The sequence below is a fragment of the Archocentrus centrarchus genome, unplaced genomic scaffold (genome assembly GCF_007364275.1).
Source record: "Archocentrus centrarchus isolate MPI-CPG fArcCen1 unplaced genomic scaffold, fArcCen1 scaffold_36_ctg1, whole genome shotgun sequence".
In the NCBI taxonomy this organism is placed as follows: Eukaryota; Metazoa; Chordata; class Actinopteri; order Cichliformes; family Cichlidae; genus Archocentrus; species Archocentrus centrarchus.
In genome coordinates, this window is record NW_022060263.1 from 956,112 (window position 1) to 978,646 (window position 22,535).

Below are 22,535 nucleotides of genomic sequence, written 5' to 3' on the forward strand. Positions count from 1 at the left end.
AGAAAGAAAGAGCAGATTTCTCCCATATTGGCTTCTCTTCATTGGCTCCCTGTTAAATCTAGAATAGAATTTAAAATCCTTCTCCTCACCTACAAGGTCTTGAATAATCAGGCCCCATCTTATCTCAAAGACCTCATAGTACCATACACTGAAAAAATATATCATTGACTCAACTTAAAAAAATTGAAGTAATCTGTCACACCTAATATTTTTGCATTGACCAAATGTAAATAAATCTTTTAGTGTAACCTAAAATTTTTAAATTCATGTAAACTAATTTATAAAGGTGAAGAGAACCAATTCTTTCAAATTGTTCTAAATTGAAATAAATACATTGGCTTTATTACTTAATGTAAATATTCTACTAAATCTAACCTAAAAATTTTAAGTTGATGTAAACCATGTTGAAATGTTTGAGCATATTATTTCTTTTTAAGTTGGCTTGAATAATGTTATAAGTTGTTCATAATGTATATTAAGAATCAAATAAGCATTTCAGAAACTTTTATTCATAAAATTTTGATTTAAACACAAAACATGTCTTTACATAAACATTTATGGTTCAGTGAACATCCAAAACATTACATATATTTGAAAATGTATAAACATTAACAGGCATTTTGAACAAAAATGCTTTGCATTATAAATTGAGAGAAAAAAAAAAACAATTAAAATATGTCTGCAGTTTTAGTTAACATACAATGGGTACATATTGTCCTTGTCTTCCTAAAACAAAATCAGCAGTTGCCCCCTCTTCAAAATGGTCAACATAAAATATGTTATCAAAAATAATAAAGTGAGAGCTATTCCAAAAGGAATTATCATCAGTTCCATAACTTTCAAACATATGGGTGGGGAAGGTCCAGCCTCTTTCATGGTCTGAAAAACAAACACTGCAAATCCAATTGCTCTTCAGTTTTTCAGAACAGTGACGATGTCTCTAAACTCAGGTCATCGTGCAATTTAAATCTCTGAATGCGAACGTCTTGAATGTACTGTAGAAGAACCAATGGAAAAGTAAAATCAAGTGACCAAGTCAAATTTAACAGCTGTGAAGTTGGGTACTCAGCCTATAAACCTTTGAGGACATATTTTTTCCACCAAGCTCCATCAGGAGTTTTTGAAAGAATTCGAGAGTGTACTGCAGATTTTTGGGATATTTTAGGTTGAGTGCATATATGAGCCCATAGAACATGGCAACAGCTGTTGCAACAGAAGGCCCATCATCCAGGACCTGTGTTCCATCGATGATTATCTTGATGTCTTTGGGTGGATGGAAAGGATCCTCTCTCCCAGTGACAAAGATCGCCATGGTTTCCAGCTGCAGTTGGTCATCCTCCTGCTCATCCTGCAGACACACCAAGAAAAAATTATTTATGACAACTAAAAGAGTACAGACCTCTACCAAAGCATAACAGCCTAAATATAAACAGTTCCATTACTTTCTGAAACACTAGACAATTTACCAGATATACTACAACAACAAGAGTTCTCTGTTAAAATTAAATGTATTTGTTTCTCCCACTATGGCATGCCGTTACTTCAATTTGGGCCCAAATACAATAGACAAAAATAAAAGGAGAAAAATATCTAGTGAAATGTTGAATTTTAACCACAAAAAATGGTCTGTGGATGTTACTAGTGTTAGTGCAACAGATCTCCTTACCTGGTACTCTTTAAAAAGATGCTCAACAGGCTCACCCAGGTAGATCATCAGAGCTTAAGGACAGCTTCTCTTTTGATGGTGATGTCAACAGTCTGAGTAAGAACAATTGTTATTAATTAAAATCTAACTCACTCCTACACAAAACAACTATTCAGCTATAAATCCCACTGAGTCTTCTCAGATACCTCATCTACAACTTGTAAGATCCTGGAGGTCTGCTCTTTCACACGTCCTCCCTTCCTCCTAATGACCTCCAGCAGTTTGGTGGAGTGCTTGTGCCAAAAACGTAGCCTCCAAAGGAACTGTTGGAATTCGCAGGAACTCAGCATTGATCTGCAAAACAAAAATGAGCATGCAGACAGAACTGAAATTTTCTTTCAAAAAACATCTATGGGATTGATCACACTGCTTCAAGATCAGCTTTTTTTTGAATGTGCAATTAATATTAATAAATTTATCTCATCTCAGAAATTGCTTATCTTTATTCTTACAGTATAACCATTAGTACATGAATAAATGAACTGCTCAGAAGAACAACAAAGCATACCTCTTCCATTAGGAGAAGTGCTGGCCATCTCACCAAAATTTCTTCAGCGGTTGGCTGCTTCTGTACGATTTCCTGTCTTCGGTATCCAAATGTCTTTGCCATCTTTGCTTTTACTGTTTGCTGGTTGTTTCTTTTCTGCATTTCTGCCAAAAGGGAAATCCTCTCTTGTTCCAAGCTTTCTGTAGTCTCACCAATTGGAAAAGATGGAAAATGGTTGACCTCAGCTCATCTAGGACTCTTCACATTCTATGCCGGAAAGGCATCCCCTGGAATTTTTGCTTTTAAAGAATTCCCTGTGAGCTCAGCAGACGTGCCATGTGCCTTGAGTTGGGTCCGGTAGTTGGCCATTTTTATCTTGAGCCTCTGTTTCCACCCATAGCTCTGACTGAAAGATCCTGGCTCTCTAAGGCAGGGGTGCTTTCTTGTGAGTGCCTCAGCAACATCGCTTTAGTGACCATCTTCAGGATATGGTGTGTATGCATACACACTTTCAGCTAATTTCTCCAATATGTCTGACAACATTTTTGAACTAGGAGTCAGTTTTGTTTGGCTTTTCATGTACTCCACATTTGCCTTCTGCAGTTGGCATTTTGTGTCATAGGAGAAGTTTGGGATTTGGAACACTTGTGGCCACTGCTGTGTCCTTAGTGAGTCTGGTGAGGGGCTGCTAAGCAACACTGTGTCATCTGTATGTGCAGAAACAGAGGAGTCATCACTGTCCAGGCCACTTACAGAAGTGTTGATACTTATTGAGGGATCAACCGGGTACAAGACAACAGTTGTGGTATCAGGGTCTAACTGAACAACTTTGAGAATTTAAGATCCCTAATCACAGATGTAGAGGTCAGATTCACAAATATGTTTCCAAAATCGGTGTCCTTATACTGCAGCCTTGTGTGTCCCTCTAATCCACACGCATTCTTAACCTCATCAATAAGCTCTTCCAATGAGTTTGGAATCCCTTTGTGCAGCTCCATTCTTACGCTGTTGTCTTCACTTAAAACGATCAGCAATCAAACAGGTGCCATGTCTGCCATGGTGCTCTGAGATGATCAAGTTTGTAATGTTTTAGAAGTTCAGATCTTCTTGAATATGAAGAAGATCATATTCTTTACATTTCCACATGCATGGATAACTGAGGAAAAACACAAGGGGTGAGGTGTAAGGAGAACAGGGTTATCAAAGGATGATCCAATTATCACAAATGCACATTGTACAAAGAACTTACCACAGGTTGACCCAGAACTTCCAAGTTGGTTGCACAGCAGAAATACAGTGTAACTGGTGGACACTTTCTGAAGTTAAAAGAGAAAAGATTATTTAACATTGAGTATTTTAATTTTGCATTAACACACTTTCTCGCAGTGATTAAAAAAAAACCCACAGAGCATACCATTTTTATTGTTATACATACCAAAACCATCCTGTTTCAAGACACCTCGCTTGTATAAAAAATGCTTAACAGTGTACCTTTAAAATTGAGTGCCTTCACATGGATTCTGTGGTTCAGAAACCTTTGTTTCCTGATTAATTTTGTTACTATTTGAGTTAAATTTGAGTCAATTAATTATTTAGCACCACTGTCAGACTCAATACATAATCCTAACTAGCTAACTGTGCATGCCTTTTGTTAGCTGATGCACCACCGCTGAGGTGCTGGTTCACGTGCCAGTGCTTGCACCTGCAAACAGCTTAAGAACGAGCCTGCGTTTTCACCGCTTTTCTGTTTAACTGCTCTGCCGCTCTTGTCAAGCGTTCTTGGTTCGAGACCAGCTAGCTTGCGCGCCCGAGTTAAACTCGTTTTTCGGCCGAGGACCGAGTGCGTTCGCGGTGGAAAACGCGCTGGAACCGGCAGCGGAACCCTGTCGGTGTGGTTTCTTTGCAAAGCTGATCAGAACAATTCATAGCACAAGGTTTCTCCGCTCACCCCCTGGAACTTATATTATCTCATATTAACTTAGCCCATATAAATCTAAGACAGGATATTTCCATTCAGATTTAACAAGGTTTTATCAGAGTTTAAGGCTTACCTCTCAACAGAAGCTGCCCCTTTCTTCAATCCCGTTCTCACCGTTCCGTAACAACTTCGCTGAAATGGAAGCTCTGGTTTCAGGCGGAAGTAAAACTATACCGCCAGAACTTAGTTTTAAAGACTGCGCATGAGCAAATCATACTCAACCTAAAAAAAGTGCTTTCATTGAATTCAGAAAATTCACTTTGGTGCCCTGCTATCAGTACCATTATAGTAAGGTAAAACATTTTAATTCACCCATAAGCATAAATTAAACAGATTAGTTTGAAAGAGCAAACTAATATTTTTTATTTATTGGAATCCAAATAAACACATTACACTAATGACTTTTTTCAGTGTATCACCCCAACAGAGCACTTCGCTCTCAGACTGCTGGCTTACTTGTGGTTCCTAGGATACTGTTAGATCCCACAGGTTATATCTGTGACAGCTTCTCAGTTTCATAGGGTCCTGGCCACACACGTCAGCAGAGTATTACCCCAACTGATTCAATGCTGCACTACTTAAAGCTGTGGCGGGGTGACTCGCCTGGCTTCTAACCACTGTTAATCCTACTGTCTGCTCTGTTCCCTCTGATCTCCGATGCCGCCAGTCAGGAAGGCTTCTGCAGCTGGCCCCGAAGTTCAGCCCCGTTAGTTGTAGTGGCTCACCCCTTATAGATCCGTGCACTTGTTACGTGCCAGGACAGAGTTTAAAGGCTAGTCAGAAAGCCCTACGGACATAAGTGAATTTTAAGTGGATTTTATAGACTAGTGTGACGAAACAGAGCTAGATGGAAGAGCTATCTTGCCTAGAATTTTACTATCATGAGACTAAGTGTACCGTTAACAGGGGAAATAATTCTTAAAGGAACTATACTGACTTTTTAGAGTCAATTTTATTTTGCAGGTATCAGCTCTAGCAAATTGCAGTTAGCTCAAAATCAATTATTAATCATTCCTTTAAATTCAACTCAAAATTTCGAATTCAAAATCAATTGAAATCAATCATAGAGCTATTCTAAAAATTATTATCTTTCAAACAAACAAGAATTACTTTTGAGCTGGGTTGATGAAGAGGGGGCTTGGAAATGTCCAATTTTGTCCAAAAATCCTTTTGAAGAGGAAAGGCTTTGAGTGAGTCGTTCGGCCGAAGCGACCACACCCTAATCCCAGTCCGTTGAACTGCCTCAGTGAAGTGGGGGAAAAAGGAGAAGTCCATAAGGAGGATGTTGCTCTTCTTCTGTTAACTGTCCTTTTTACAATCCCTGCTGCTCTTCAGAAATCCACCGTTTCGCGGAACAAAGTCCAAAAGAAGGAAATCCACAGCGAGGGCACCTTCAACTTCAAGTTGGCGGGGAGAAGGCATGCAGAACGGTTCAAAGACAAATCAGTTATCCACAGAATGGGTTGGGCTCGTTCTCTCTGCAGTATAGTTCTGGTATCGGGAGATACTCGTCTTTTATATCTATTATAGGACACATCCTAGTTTTCAAACATCATCATTGACAAACTATCACCCCACCGTCCTTATCCAATTATGATAGTAGACTTAGACATTACTTCATTCCTTGTTAACATGTGGTCTTTTAGGTTCTTTCCACTCTGGAATATTTTTAACATGTTTTCGACTTTGTTCTTACTCGTCCCTAGGCAACAGTTTCGAGGTCCTCGTTTTACCCTTAGCTCAGGGATTTCACAAGATTTCACAATACATTGCTTTAAATGATCTCTGTGTTACACACACTTATCATTTGATTCTACATCATATAAATCACCCTTTAACAATTCTATAAATCTGAATTATGATTGTCCACTCAGTATCAGGCTTAGGCTATCGGGCAGTCAAGATCTCAACTCACTTGACAATACTTAAGAGTAGAATGGGAGGCAGAGCCTTCAGCTTTCAGGCGCCTCTTCTGTGGAACCAGCCTCCAGCATGGATTCAGGAGACAGACACCCTCTCTATTTTTAAGATTAGGCTTAAAACTTTCCTTTATGATAAAGCTTATAGTTAGGGCTGGATCAGGTGACCCTAAACCCTCCCTTAGTTATGCTGCTATAGGCCTAGGATGCTGGGGGTTCCCATGATGCACTGTTTCTTTTCAATCACCTCTTTTTACTGTGTTTATACTTCACTCTGTATTTAATCATTAGTTATCATTAATCTGTCTCTCTTCCACAGCATGTCTTTTGTCCTGTCTCTCCCCCCTCAACAGATGACCCCCCCTCCCTGAGCCTGGTTCTGCTGGAGGTTTCTTCCTGTTAAAGGGAGTTTTTCCTTCCCACTGTCACCAAGTGCTGTTCATAGGGGGTCGATTTGACTGTTGGGTTTTCTCTGTATTATTGTAGGGTCTTTACCCACAATACAAAGCGTCTCGAGGCGACTGTTTCTTGTGAGTTGGTGCTATATAAATAAAATTGAATTGAATAGAATTTTGAAATGTGAATCATGCAAAGCTCCTCTAGTAAAGTCCCAGGATAAAAATATAGAGGTGGAAATGAGCAGAATAGGTCCACTTTAACTCGTTGTGTATGGCTGAAAAAACAATGACCAGTGGTCCTCACTGTTCTGCATCTCTGACACGAAAGGTAAGGGAAAGGTATGGTCAATGTAGATGGTAATTAGAGATGATATATAACCTCAGAATTTCATTGCACTGTACTTGTGACATATGCAATGACAATAAATTGAATCTTATCTAATCTAAAGAATGCAAGGGCACAATTCAATGCTAATATATATTTTTCAACATTGTGAATGAGGAAATGAATGGGCGTGTCAGACAGGTGGTTCAGGTGCAGCAGGAGGGGAGGAGTCAGAGAGACACTCAGAGATTGTTGGATAAAACCTGCCAGCGAGCAGGTGAGGTTCACAAGGTCCGTAACCATGGTAACTGACTCAGTTTTGGAGTTAGCTCCCTTCCTGGAACAGTTTCCTCATTTTAGGGTTACAAACCCAGAGTTTAGCTAAACCTGCTTTCTGGAATAGGGCCCAGGTTGACTATACTTGGTAAACAAGATTATTTTATTGAACACAATAAAGCTGATTGGACGTCTGCCTTGCCAGCTGATTGCACTACTCGGTACACCTGACCCGACGAGGAGAAATCAAACAGTATCTGACTCCAGCTTGTCAGTCCAGTGAACCAGCGCTGCACCTGGCTCAAACACTGTCCTGCTGTCATGGCTCATGAGCCAGCAACTAAAAGACCCAACAATGCAAGACCCAAAAATATGTCTGCAGTTAAATGGTTTCATTCAGTAACAGTAAACAGGGGCTTAGGTGTATGTTTGGGGAGTGAGTGGGCAGAGAGAGTCCAGGGTACCACTAGGGAAGAGAGAGAGAGGAAGGTTAACGTCTGTTTCACGGAATCCTTAATGCGATATTGTGGTGTGAGCTGGATTGTCACAGGCTTACTTTACAGTCTGACAGGTGGTTTCTGGGGGGGTCCAGAAAGTTCCAAGGGTCGGAGGGCATGCAGGCAGGCAGGAGAGTGACGACCGGATAATGTCCAGATGTTAAAGAATCCGTTTTCGTGGCGTCACTGAAGGTTGAACAGGGAAGGCTCTTCCGAAGATGACCTGGAACAAGGGAAAAACTACAGGTAAGCACGGGGAGCTTGAATTACCGAGAGTGAGTCTAGGCAGGACTGATTAACACTGAGGTAAGAAGATGATCTGGAGGAGACTGGGTGGCCCCACTGGTCCTTAAGTGCCGGAACTGGATTGGAAACAGGTGCATGTGGCTGAAGAGCAGGACCAAACTCCACCCAGCTGGGAGGAGCCCAAAAGGACACAGCAACGTCCTCTACCATGACACCTGCACAGAATCCTCATTTATAAAGTGCTCATTACAGCTAACAGATGGATTTTCCCATTTCACTGCAGCTAGCCAACAACAACCACTTTCTACTTCAGAGGTCGAGAGTGAAAGTGGGCGGTATATCCTTGTTTGAAACTCACTGCTGCAGCCTGGGGCAGTACAAAATGAACCCCTTAGGCTGCTTTTTAGTTTCCTTGTTTTCCACTGAGGTATCAGTTCTAGTTAGACTTACATTAGTTTATGTTATCTATTAGTGGAAACTAACCAACCTAGTGATGTCACGTTCTATACTGGCACTAGATGGCGCTACACATGCTCCAAAAACTTTAACTTTAAACATTTATTTCTCGAATCCAGCTTCACAAACATTATTGAATCTGTGCTATGTTCTCCAGCAGGGCACCATGGTGTACATTAGTGTTTATACATGTAGGGTTTCACGTCCGCTTTAAGTCAGCCTTCACGGGTGAACGTGACTGTGTACATTTTGAGTTGGAATTATCCTGTGGCTTTCTTGCAGTTGCAAAGAAAATGAAAGTCACTGTTTGCTTATCTTGCAGTGAAAAACAGACACATTGTCTCTGGGCTTTAGAGGGTGGAGGCCACAGTGAAGGACGCTGTTCTTTTCTTGGCTGTGAGGATGGAAGCTACCACCAGCCTGCATCAGACAAAGCAGCATTTAATGACCCATGATTTCAGGGACACTCTGTAGTCTCCCGAGCAACTGCTCTCAGACAAAAATTGGCTATTTTTTTTATTCATGTAAAAAAATGTGTCCTGTTGTCTGATAAACGCTCTCATCAAGATCAGGTGATTGAAATCATGGAAACTCAAACATATTTTCTGTTTTTCAATTATCTTTGTTGCAGATAATAAGTGTGCATGCTTTTGCAATGAATCACTGCCTGTCAGCTGCAGTTATCTGATTCTGTTTTGTTGTGAAAACAGTATCAGGTTGTTCACAGCAATGATGTGGCCAGATTTGGCCATTATGTTTGAAAAGCATGATGATAAAGCAGGGTGATGTTTCACAGCTGGTTTCTGTGTGTCAAGTGACAAAGATAACAGCAGCCGCATCCTCTCAGAAGACAATGTCCGCATGCTCACTGATAACAAAGGGATGCTGTCTTTAGCTTCTATGCCCCATTATAGCAACCTGATCAGAGCATCTGCAGCTCAGGGAGCTGCACTGGCTTCTCACACAACTTTTAAAGCATCTCGCCTTGAGATAACAGTGAGTGCACAGGGACACCGAATAATTGCATGAATTCTGCAAATGCTCCATTAGGCTGCCAGATAACATGTTTCACACCCTCAAATAGTAAACAATCTTCACTGGCTGGGCATCAGCAGCCTGAAAATGGATGATAAAGGACATAAAATAAGCATTCTTATTAAATCTTTACTGAGCTCCACTGTGGATTTGGAAAAGGCTTTTCCAACTGAGAGTGACTTCGTGGCTGGGAAATGCTGCTTTAAAGAGGAGCAGTGGGAGGCCTCATCACAAATCCAAAAAAAGAAAAAAAAATCAGCTGCAGTGTTACTAATGTGTCCACATTCTGGCAGCTGATAGAGCTGATGGATGTATCGTTATCAAGCTGGATTTAGAAAAAAAGCATGCAAGGGAATTATTAACAGCTCATTTACTGAACAAAAATATCCCAATGTCCATGGTGTGTCTGATGTGGGACGGAGAGCTTTTCCTGGTGTGGAAACAGCACTGTTCTGTCAGTTTAAAGTTCCTGCACATTTATGCTAATGTTGTCTTTCTATGAATTCAGAAGACAGCAGTGAGCCTGGAAATTGGTGATGGATTCATCACAGAATAGATGAGGCAGAACTTCACAACAGGAGACCAGAATTTCATCCTGAGAACTAAATCCCAGTCTGTATGTGTGGCTTTCTGCCATTATTGGAACAGGTTTTGCCAGAAAACTATCTGCAGTTTCTCCATCTGTCTGTCTTCAGCCTGATAAAGCCTTACTTACTGTTTTCAGAAGGGTTTAGAGTATATTTTAGTCTTATCTATGTAAATGTCTATAGACACAAAAAATGTTCTTTGAAGTTACACATGACATCATAAGAGGAAAAAGTATTAGATAAAAATTTGGAAATAATTCAAATATTGGAAGAAACTAAGATCCGGGTCATGTCACTCAGCTTTCTATAGCAACATATTTGGAGACAATGTTAGTCAGTGCCTGAACTGTACACTAAGTTATTGTATTTATTTATTTCCTTTATAGCTGACCCATCTAGATAATGGTGGGGCTTAAAGTTAATGGGTGTGGTTGCTTTGATAGGCGTGCTGACATGAGGAGCTGCAGTCGATTGCTGCAGTTCAGTCGTGAACTCGACGTCTAAACAAGGCTTTTGCATTTGATGGCTTTTGGGGTGCTTTTATTGAGACTAACTGGTATTAATTAGCATCTGTGTGTTGTGCCAGTACAGTTCACTGATGCATCTTGCTAACCGAGCTTGCTAGTGTTAGCTGATAACTGAACGTTCCACTATCTTGTCCAAATAGTCACTTCTGGCTCTAAGAAAACAACATGGTGGCAATAGTGTTGATGTCAAAATATTAATTAAAGTGGGTGACATCATTCAGGCTACATGCACCTTTTAAATATTAGTGCATTGTAAAAAAAAAAACATTTTTTGGTAATTTAAGTGTTACCAAATAAAGGGATGGACACGGTCAGCAACAATACTCAGATCAGCTGTGTCACTGAAACCATGCTCAGCTGGAGTGATGCTCACTTGTCGGCAGGCCAGCTTCTGTCTACTTGCCTAAATGCTCTGAGTTGGTGCCATTTAACTGGCATTAACGAACAGTTCAACAGATGTGCCTAACAAATTGGCTGCTTAGTGTTTATTTGACAACGTGAACAGGAAAACCCAGCAGTTTGATCTTCTTTAAGATAACAGGAAAACAAATGGATTCTAATGGACTTTTGATAGAGCTCAGATTAGATCAGCATATGTATCACAGACATCAAATAAATTCCACAGTCCACTGAATGGTAAGAGCAAGTTACAGGTGTGTGAGCGAGATGGTAATTTGACAATGACAAAAAGATGCTCAGAGCCTCCAGCTGCAGCTGTTCTGCCTGCATTCCTCTGGCCTCTTTTTTTAATATCGGTGGTTTTCTGTTCTTCGCTCTTTGACAATAACTGCTGTGCAACGCACCATCTCCACATCACTGTGTACCACCAAGATGGGAGAATTATCTGAAAGTCAGCTACCAGCATTTCCACCACCACTGTATGAACTCAGGGGAAACATCTTATATGAATTTATAATGTCGCCTCTGCAGTTTAAGGAACAGTAACCAAATTGCCTTCATGTCATGGTCATAAATTTTGGTGATTCCAGTTTGAAAGACTAATATCCATCTTAGGAGGCAAAATGTGGTCACTGTGGAAACTTATGCTGTTCAAGCATAAAAAAGTTGTGGTCATGTTTGTGGAAAAGATCATGGTTTAAATATTAAAGACTTTGTAGGCTGCAACTACGAAACATACTGCTAATTAAATGTCTTGATCTAGCAGCTCCACGTTGTAGTGGTTCACACATGTGCCTAATGTGAGACGGGGGGTGTCAGGAAGGCTAGCTGGTCCCACCTGCTGTGGTGATGCTTTGCAAGGGCTGAAAGAAGCATCAGCATAGTTTCAAAGTTTTGCTGTTGTTGAAAAAACATGCAAGTTGCCAGAGCTGGTCTTTATTCTGAACCCCACTAAATGTATCCAATCCTGTTGCCTCTGTATGCAAACAATGATCACCAAATCACACGATTAGTCTTTGGAAAGCTTCCTGCTGCAGCCACCATCCCAGGTCCTTCTTTCATTTTCACTTGATACTGCTTTACTTTTTTGAAATATTTTTAATGCTTTTTAATGTTCTAATATTTTTCTTCAAACTGCTATGAATGCCCAATACCACACATAAGAGGAATTTATTTCACGGATGCTGCTGATTAATTAGCTGAAGGACCTTTCATTTTCCATTTAAATAAATAAATAAATACAAACTTTACCTTTAGTCTGCTGGAAATCATTTACCTGTGCAGAAGAATGTCAGCAGCACCTTTCACACATTTGCTGTAAACCTTTTCCCTATACTTCACCTGAACGCTGCCTATGCTGAGACACTTCTCTGCACCCAGGGCATGGAGACTTAATCAGTTCACAGAAGTGCAGGCCTGTATTAACACTGCATAATAAACACTTGCACACATGGCTAATTAAAACTTCCAAGCAAATTTCTCTTGTTCACTGAACGACTTTGCTTCCAGGTTATCTGCAGTATATGTACTCACTGTGTACCTGTCAGTACCAGGTCGGACCCCATTTTGCCTTTCAGAACTGTCTTAATTTGCATAGATTCAACAAGGTGCTGATGGGAGACTAGCATGCTCGACAAGCTGCCTCTGGCTCTGCTTTCACTGGTCTACGATCAGTTATGTTTTTTTTATGATTCCTTTAGCATATTAGCAATGAAAGCTTTGCCGATGGAGAGGGAAACACCTGGTTTAATAAAACATGCAAGCTGTACAGGTACAGGCTCCACCTCTGTTTGGGGTGGGGTGTAGCTCAGGAGGTAGAGCAGGTCACCTACTGATATGAATGTCAGCGGTTCGATTCCTGGCTGCTCCAGGCTGCATGCCAATGCATCCTTGGGCAAGATACTGAACTCTAAGTTGCTCTCTGATGTAAGCACTGGTGTGTGAATAGACAGTAGGCACTTAGCTTAGATACTCGTGGAAGTGCTTGTATGAATGGGGTAAATGTGTTGTATTAGCGCTTTGAGTGCTCAGACAGAGTAGAAAAGCACTATATAAGAACTAGTCCATTTACCATATCAGGTTCTAAAGGCTTGCTGTGTAAATACAAACAGAATGTAATGATTTTCATAAACCCATATTTTACTCCCAATAGAACATAAAATATTTAAACTGAGCCTTTTTACTATTTCAGTATTCGCACATTTTGAATTTGATGAGGCATGTCTCAGTAAAGTTGGGCTCAGGCGACAAAAGGTGTAAATAGGAAGTGGTAATAAAACATTTTGCTGTGGCAACTGCCTCGTGAATAAGGGAGCAGCTGAAAGGTCTACATCTGGAAAGGCACCATCAGGTCTTAGAGCACCACGCGCTCCCATGTAGACAGTATCTTTGTCTGCAAGCTGATGTTAAACTGCATACTGCCACTACTGTGCCTAATCCAGTCAGAAACCTTATCAGATGGTGATGAAGATAATCTGTAAAGGACATAAAAATGTAATGTTAAACTCCAATGCTGTTACAGATCAGCGCTGCAGAAATGTTCAAATGTTAAATTTAGTTCATCTTGTAATTGCTGCTGTTTATTTCTGAGGTGACAGCTTTAAACTTTAAAATGCTTGTATTAAAACATTAATGTTACTGTGCCATAGCCTAAGAAAGGAGATGTGTAAATCACTTTAGTTTGCAGATCAATGTCAAATTATTTTTATTATTTAGTAAGTATTCTTGCTGTGTGTGTTCTGTGTTCTAGTCGCTGTGATTCCAGCAGTTTTAAAGAGATTTAGCAGCAGATAATTATCAAGTATAAAAATATTTATACATTTCCTTCATCACCTAATTAATACACATTCCTGTGACAACGTGACGAGCAGTTTGTGCTTCAGTGGTTTTACTGAGGTACAGCTTAACAACTTGCACACCTAAAATGTGTTCCCGCAGCAGAGAAGCTGTTGCACTTACCACAATTATTCAGCCACTGGTGACACCAAAAACTCTGAGCTTGGCGTAAGATGCTGACTCATTAAACTTGCTGCACCCCTCTGGTCTCCTCAACTCCCAGACATTTACAGACTGTAGTTAAAAGAAGAGGGATCCTCCACAGCAGTAAACGTGGCCCCATCCAGCTTTTTTAGCTGTGTGATGCCATCAAATATGACCTTTTTTTTCTTTCTTAAAGTGGTACATTTTCTCAGTTTAAACATTAAATATGTTTTCTATTTTCTATTGTAAATAAAATATGGGTTGGTGAAATTTATGAGTCATGAGTGTCCCAGAGTTTTTCAGAGTTATGAATGTACAAGAAATCACTTAATTGACTGAATATACTAAATTTAACCAGCTGTTTCAGAAATGTACCACAATATTTTTTCCATCCATCCAATCGCTCCTGTTCAGGGCCACGGGGGGGGGGCTGGAGCCTATCCCAGCTGTCATGGGGCAAGAGGCAGGGTACACCCTAAACAGGTCGCCAGCCTGTCACAGGGCTAACACAGAGAGACAAACAACCTTTCTGATGGGGAATTTAGAGTAGCCAATTAACCTGAGCCCAGTAAGTACATGTCTTTGGAATGTGGGAGGAAACCAGAGAAACCCACACAGGCACAGGGAGAACATGCAAACTCCACAGAGAGAGAGAGAGGCCTGGAATCGAACCCACACCTTTCAGATGTTATTCTAACTGTGATGCAGTAGTGCTAACCACTGCTCCACCATGCTGCCCACAATTATTTTTTCATTTATATTTTTATGCCACACAGTGCTCAAGCCTTTTCAGTCAGCTGTTATTATTTGTTAGCAATATATTTTAATATACTTATAAATATATTATTTTAAAGATATGTGTTCTTCGCAGCCACGTTACAAATATATGGTTTTATAGAACGTGTCACTGGAGATTATGAAGTATTTAAACTGAGCTCAGCTTTAAGCATCTGCAGCAATAATCTTGATCCATAATAACACTGATGGGGAACGTTTTTCTGAAGAATAATTATGAATGATTAGGATTATGATAAGAATAATTACCTTTACTTTGCATACTTTTTTCACAGTTTACCAATAATAGAGTTTTCATAGTATTTTACTGCATGTCCAGGAGGATGAAGACTGTGAGACGGGCAGCAAACAGTGAAGGAACAAACTGTTTAACTGTATGGCTGAAGTTCAGAGACGTCTGCTGTTCAGCTTATTTGTGGTCAGAGAGAGTCCACGCAGGCAAGTCAGGGGAAGAAAAAATCAAGCATAAAATAAGAATACCACGAAGGACGTGATACGTTGGTCTAACTCCAGGATGAAAGTGTGATGAGGCAGCTGAAGAAAGGAGGCTGTCAGCTTCCATTTCATCTGCCATATTTACCACATAATCCACTGAGGCCACTTTGAGAGGTTATTAGTAGTGTAGTAGTAGTGAAATCATGTACTTTCGCTGCTAGAGTGAAAGTTGCAATTACTAATCCAATTTAGTGGCAGAGGAATCATATGCTGTGTGTTAATCTGGATGCAGCAGCTGTTTACTCTCCTGCTCTCATTCCTCATGAAAGAGATACAGACGCACATCAAAAACATCCTCAGTGATGCCTAATGCTACAAAACCCTGCAGATAAGGTCATCACAGAGGTTACTTTTCTTTTGTTGTGATCATTGAAAGAAAATAACATTTGAAACACTTGACAGTGACCTGTCTTTTAAGATAATCCTCAAACCTCGCTGTCCCCACATATTATTACATAAATAGCCACTGGCTTTCCACTTGTCTGTTCACTTCTCTGTTATCAATTAGCACAAAGGCAGAATTCAAATGAAACAGAAATACAGTGATGGTCAGAAGTTTGCAGACACTCGTCGTGTCTGGCATCAATGATTGTGCAGCTCACATCTTTAGTGACTTGACGTACTTGGTTAGACTTGGTGCTGATAAGTCTGTTACCTTCTTGTCTGTGATCACGTCTGACTAAAACTGGCAGCTTCTCTTTGCTAGCACAAAAAGGATTTGTTTGATAGCTAATTGGATTTACCAATATTCATATCAATCAGGCTCCTGATTAGTAAGAGTGGTAATTTCATTTTATAGGCAATGATGAGGTATTTATAAAACAATTTATTTTTCAAATATGTAAATATAGTTTTAAGAAATAATATTTTATTTTGCAGAAAAACCAGCTAAATCCAGAAGTTCTTTTAAGCAAAAACCTCTAAATCCACTTCTTCCACATGGACCTAGTTAAAAGAAAATGGCAAAATCAACTGTGATGGAACCGGAAACACTGGAAATGATGAAAGAACACAGAATAAATTAGAAATTCACTATTTCTGGGGATTAAGTGGGTGGGTAGGTTCATCCATATCCATGCCTATGTGCCATATATTTTTGAATCATGCTCCTCAGTTCATCCTCTGCCCGGTGTGAATGAAGTCCAGATATTATGCATAAAGACTATGATCAAAGCATTCCTAAATACATTCACACAGCACAACCACAATGGCAGCACATTGATTTTAACAAGAACAGAGCAGGAGACAGGACACTGCGAGGACGGAGGGAGATGGACGGGGTGCTGCACCTGGTGCCATGACCCTTGCAGGTAGACACCGAGTCGCTGACTCGCCTCCTAACAGTTAAAGAAATCATGATACCCATGATGAGTGTATGTAAACTTCTGACCACAGCTGTAATGTAGCAGTAAGAGTCTGGCAAACACTGGAAATCGTCTCTGTGCTGCACTTTGCGCCTGAGAGACAAAAGCAAGAAGACTCCCCTGAGCCTTTTACCCCATATCTGTTTGGATCTGCCTGAAAAATAAAAATGTGGTTGGGATCATTGTCTTGTTGGAACACCGAGCTGTGTCTAAGTTTCAGCGGTCCAGCTGTTGATTTGAGGCAGTGATCCTCAAATCCAGGCCTCGTGGCCCAGGAGGTTTTAGATGTGTCCCTGATCCAACACACCTGAATCAAATATAGAAGTCATTAGCAGGACTCTGGAGAACTTGACTGCAGACTGAGGAGGTAATTCAGCCATTTGATTCAGGTGTGTTGGATCAGGGACACATCTAAAACCTGCAGGACACCGGGCCACGAGGCCTGGATGTGAGAACCACTGATTTGAGGTGAAGCTGAAGAATTTGGAGGTAGTCCTCCTTTTTCATTATTTCATCCAATTTGTGCAACGTACCAGCACCACTGACAGCAGAACAGCCCCAGAGCGTGATATCCAAATAAGTTTGTCATAAATCACGTAGACTGAGGACCTCAAATGCAGACTGGAAGGCAGACAACCGCCAGCAGCTTTGACAAAATGGCATTACTCATCACCATGGGAATGGGAACAGACTGTGATAATCATGATGAAATTTGAGACGGTCTCAGAGTCATCAGGACAAAAAAATATTTTACTGTTTTTACAAAAGCATGTCTCTATTTTGTAATTAAAAAAGAAATGTCAGATGCACTTCGAGGAGGTTTACCAAAGCCAGCTGGGCAGTGAACTGTACTTTAGCTTTCTGGAATTGGTGTGTGCCTAAATTTAGTTGATAAGCTCAGAGCCAACCCAAGGTGCCTTTTCTGTGTGACTGTGGATTAGGCCGGTCATCGGCTTTGTTTAAGAACTGGGGCGGTCTTTTGACTGCACCAGTTCATATGTTTTCTTCTTTCTTTTCTTGCAGTGATTTGTGATGGAAACATCTATACAAAGAGGAACACAAAAATCATGGACATTGTGTCATTTTTAACATATACTGGAATTATAATGCAGAAAGGGTCGCGTGGATTCTGTATTACTTAAAATTAAATCTCCTCAGCACCTCTTATTGAAGCTTATCCCTGCTGAGTCAACACACAGACACGATTCACTGTCCTCTCTTCTGTGTTTGCCTTGGGCCACATGTCTCACTTAGAGTGTAATGATTTGACAGTTCTGTCAGATATCAGGCGTTTTTGTCTCTTTTCTTTGGGGAAGTAACCTGTCGCCTACTCACATTAATGATAACTTATTTAGAATAATAAACCCTTGACTTTAAAAGCTCATGTGCTTCAGCAAGACTTCTGCTCATTTTCAAAAGTTTCTGAAAATCCAAACATGGATCCCTGAAATGTATCCTGAGAACCAGTCTTTCGTTTCCTTATTGCATTATAATAATAAATATAAATGATTACAGCATGCAATTTACATAACACTGTAAGAATAAAGTGTGTAACTAAGGGCTTCAGTTTTGTTTAGCAGTGCCTTGAGGTTATTTATAATTCATCTCTCCCGTGTTCCCTGTAGCCTTGTTTTGTTGTACCTGTGTTTAAGTGCTCATAGACAACAAACAGGTGACTCATGCTGTCACATTAGAATGCATGTCACATGCTAAGTTTTGAATTGTTACCAAATAAATGTACCCCCATTGGAAACATGAAATCCTTCTAGTACAACACAGTGATTCATTAATTAAGTTATAATATCCATACAATCAAGGCATATGAGATAAAATATATAACACTAAGCCCATTAATAATGCAGCAGTTTAAATGTTGCATTAGCAACTCATTATCCTCAGAAAGCTGGTGCAATGGTGAGGTGAATCAGACCTGGACACGTATCTCAGCAGGGACATTTATTAGGTGCTTAATGGGTGCCTGTATGTATTTACTTGGTCGCACGGCTGATTAAAATAAACTGCAGTTAAACTGTTGTGGGTCTGTGCCATGAGCTGCTGCTGCTGCAGAGTTGTAACCTGACAAAAACTGCCCCTGGCACCACAGAAAGCATGAGATGAGAAGCGAGCCATGACGTTTCAGGATCACGCTTTAATTTACATCTGCGGGGCTTGGATTAAGTAAGGGACCGACTCCAAGAGTTATGCATTCCACACCTGTGATAAATAATAAATGACAGAGGTCAGTGTGAAGTGAAAAGTGCTCTACAGAGTTTACAGATACACGAGGTCCATCCATACCACTAAATAACTAATATTTGTTTGTGTATTTTGGGCGTCATGAGATTTAACTTCTTACCTGAGAATTCTGCAGGTTGTGTTGCTTGGCAACAAACGGCAATGAGCGTTTGGCTCCTGGGTTATTTTGTTAGTTTTGTTTTTGATTTGTTTTTGTTTGCTGATAAGAAAACAGGACATGGAACACAAAATGGGCATCACAATGCTGACAGGAGAGACCACATAAAGCAGTGTTATTAAATTGGTTTATCACAGATAATGCAGGCCAAAGCATGATGGTGCTGTGATAGGTGCATTAAGACCACCCGCGCTCCCTTTCGTGCAGTGGTTTATTGTATTTGGTACACACAGACCAGTCGATGCACCAGGAGGAATTTGGGGTTCCATATTCTGCTGTTTGATGGAATCTTGGTACCTGCTAGGATAACGTTCCGGTTATAGGGTTTAGTTTTCTGCATTCTTGGTTTGTACTGAGCTTCAGTTCAGCTTGAGTTCCTGAGTTTTTAGTTCCCTCAGTGTTTCCCTCTGTTCCTCTGTCTCTGTTATCATTTTGTGCCGAAGTCTTCATGTGACCTTGTGACCTTGTCTTTTGGCTGTTTCCTGTTTTACTTTGATAGTTGGTTTTCTGTTGCGAGTCTTCACTGCAGGTTTTATTTCTCATTTGTGGTAAATTATTTGGTTCCCAAACTTTGAGTGTATACACAGCTGTGGTTAAAAGTTAAAAAGTTAAAAGTTTATTATTATTATTACACGTTTGTTTTGCCAAGAGGAGCTCTATAGACTCTATAGGTTCCTCATTTTAGTCTTTTACTTTTCTTTTCTTTTCTTTTCATTTATTATTATATTGGGGGGGGGGGGGGGTGTTCACTAACTGCTGCATCTGTAACAAAACAAATTTAAAAAAAGAAACACAGCACCTGAAAGAGCGAAAAACAAAAATGGATACATAAACATATGAGCTCGCTGTGTTTTGTGTGTGTGTGTGTGTGTGTGTGTGTGTGTGTGTGTGTGTGTGTGTGTGTGTGTGTGTGTGTTTGTGTGTGTGTGTGTTTGTCATGAAATGCACTTTATACTGAGGGTGAGAAGCCACAGGCACACAGAGAAAGGCCCAGGATACTCAGGCCATCCACGGCACCCCACGATTACTGAAGACCCGTGGCCACATATCTCCACATATCTCCATGACAACCATGTGCCCACCCCCCCGCGGAAGGAAGAGGGAGGCCCCAGACAAAGTGCCCACGGCCAAAGGACAAGAACCCCTGGGAGCAAGAGGCCAGCCATCCATCAGAATAACTTGTACCAGGGGCGCAGCTATATACTTTCTGAGGTGTATGTGGACACATTTTTAGCACCCCCCCCCCCCCCCCAGGAAGGGAGGTGAAGGACCACAGGGACACCTTACCAGACTTGTGCACCCAATTCTTGCTTTTTAAAGTCATTAAAGATGTATGCTGTCCAATCATTGTACCCTGGAAGAAGAACAGTTCAAGTGAGTCTCTGGAGCTTGAAAAAGGCGACTGGACTTCTTTTTGTTTCTTGAAGACGTTTCACCTCTCATCCGAAAGGCTTCTTCAGTTCTCAACCAAATGGTGGAGAGACCCAGGTATTTAAACCCCTGTGGGCGTAGTCCCCTGGAGGTGGTTATGACCCTCTATTGATCATGTGTGTGAACACATGTGCCCAGGTGTGAAGGGGGCGTGGGTCATATTTAATCATTGGTTTCAGTTGAAACCAATTTAGGACTCCGCTCCACTGGAACAAAGGTGTGAATGGGGGTTGAGACGTCTGGGAAGGGAGCTCAGGACAGCACTGTAAGCGGGGGAAAGTTGGTGACGTAATCCACCTCCTCTGTTCAATGATGGTTGTTCACAGTGGACATAGATGGCTTCTTTCACTCCTCTTTCAAACCATCTGTTTTCCCTGTCCAAAATGTGAACATTGGCATCCTCAAAAGAGTGCCCTTTTTCCTTCAGATGCAGATGTACTGCTGAATCTTGTCCTGTCGAGGTGGCTCTTCTATGTTGTGCCATTCGTTTGTGAAGAGGCTGTTTGGTTTCACCAATGTAGAGGTCCGAGCACTCTTCACTGCACTGAACAGCATACACTACATCGCAACTACATTTTTCAAGCTCCAGAGACTACTATGACCTGGATGACTGAGAATCTACACAGACATAGTTCAAGTGAGTGCATATAAACTTTTGACCACAGCTGGTATAGTCTTATAGTTTACATTCCCTCATGTGCAGTTATGCTTCGTGTTCTCCTGTTTTCTATTAGTTTCTCATTTACCTTTTGCTTTCAGTTTGTTTTTAGACTTTCAACAGCACTAAAAGAACACTTTTTGTGTTATTAGGGTGGATTGGAGTCCAGTGGTGTAAAGCGCACCACTGGACTCTAGAGCAGTGGAGACATGTTCTCTGCAGGGACCAATCACACTTCTCCATCTGCCAATCTGATGGAGGAGTCTGGGTTTGGTGGTTGCCAGAGGAACCTGTCCGACTGCATTGTGCCAAGTGTAAAGTTTGGTGGAGGGGGGGGGGGGGTTATAGTGTGGGGGTGTTTTTGAGTAGTGGTGCTTGGCCCCTGAGACTGTGAGCCAGGCCTTCTCTCCAACATCAGTGTCTGATCTCACAGATGAGCTTCTGGAAGAACGGTCAGAAATTCCCATAAACACTCCTAAACCTGTGGAAAGTCCCTCACAGACCTGTTAGTGCTTTATTACCAGAGGTGGCAAAAGTACTGACATTCTGTACTTAAGTAGAAGTACAAGTACTTATGTTAAAAAATACTTTAGTAAAAGTCGAAGTACTGGTTCAACTTCTCTACTTAAGTAAAAGTAAAAAAGTACAGGCTCTGAAATGTACTCAAAGTAAGAAAGTAAAAGTAGTTCTTTGGAGGATGTTTCTACCTGCTATTTTTGTGTAAAACAAACCGAACCTCATTATATATTATTGTAATAATATAAAATAATATTACATGAGAATACAAACGTTATTCCAATCTAAATTTTAATCCTAATGAATGCACTCAGCTTGAATCTGTTCTGTAGGACACAAACTGTTAAAGGGAATTCAAACACAGCTCTGTTCTCTGTGTCCTCCATAGTAGAGGGTGACTGTGCCTCCACCTAAACACCAACATGAGGATACTCAGGGGTTACAGTGGGATTCAGAAGGTGGAGGAACCCTAAGATCAGCTGTAGTGGCTCTGCATGGGGAGAAGAATCACAGCTTTCTACTGTGAGCTGCAGTAAATGATGTTGGTGTGCAGGCTGTGATCAGCTGACCTGCTGCTGCTGCTCTGAGGTTTACTGCTCTGTGTGGATGAACTGAACTCACAAAGATGTAACCCAGTATTTCACAGCTCTCTGAGCTGATCTCCATCCCCTACACTGACAGCATACAGGCTGTAGAAATGTTGGATTCAGTGAATGAATCTCAGCATCAGCAGCTTTGATTCAAACTCATCTCTGCTGCACTGATGTAACCTGTAACTCTGACCATGAACACAAACACTGTGCTCCAGTCCAACACAGAGCTTTACTGTAAATACAGTACAACAAGCTAACCTAAACTGCAGTATTTTCATACAATCTTTGAATAACACAAAGTCAGCATACTTCAGTTTATTTTCCAGTCCTTACCTTTAATTCTAACCTCTCTTCTTCCTCTCCTGTCCTCTTTCTCCATCTCTGAGTGAACTTCTCTCTCTTTGCTCTCCCTGAAATACAGCAGCTCTTCTTTTAGCTAGCTGTGTAACAAACTGC

General features: G+C 40.9%; 2 long non-coding RNA genes across 2 annotated transcripts; both read right to left on the minus strand.

Moving 5' to 3' along the window:
- Positions 1–582: 582 nt before the first annotated feature.
- Positions 583–2,633, minus strand: LOC115776725 (uncharacterized). The gene is made up of 4 exons (XR_004019498.1): positions 2,214–2,633; positions 1,852–1,999; positions 1,667–1,758; positions 583–1,348 (listed from the first exon to the last, which is right to left on the minus strand). It is a non-coding gene; the product is annotated as an uncharacterized LOC115776725 (long non-coding RNA).
- Positions 2,634–2,730: 97 nt separating this feature from the next.
- Positions 2,731–4,282, minus strand: LOC115776726 (uncharacterized). Its single transcript, XR_004019499.1, has 3 exons — positions 4,244–4,282; positions 3,442–3,508; positions 2,731–3,348 (listed from the first exon to the last, which is right to left on the minus strand). It is a non-coding gene; the product is annotated as an uncharacterized LOC115776726 (long non-coding RNA).
- Positions 4,283–22,535: the final 18,253 nt, after the last annotated feature.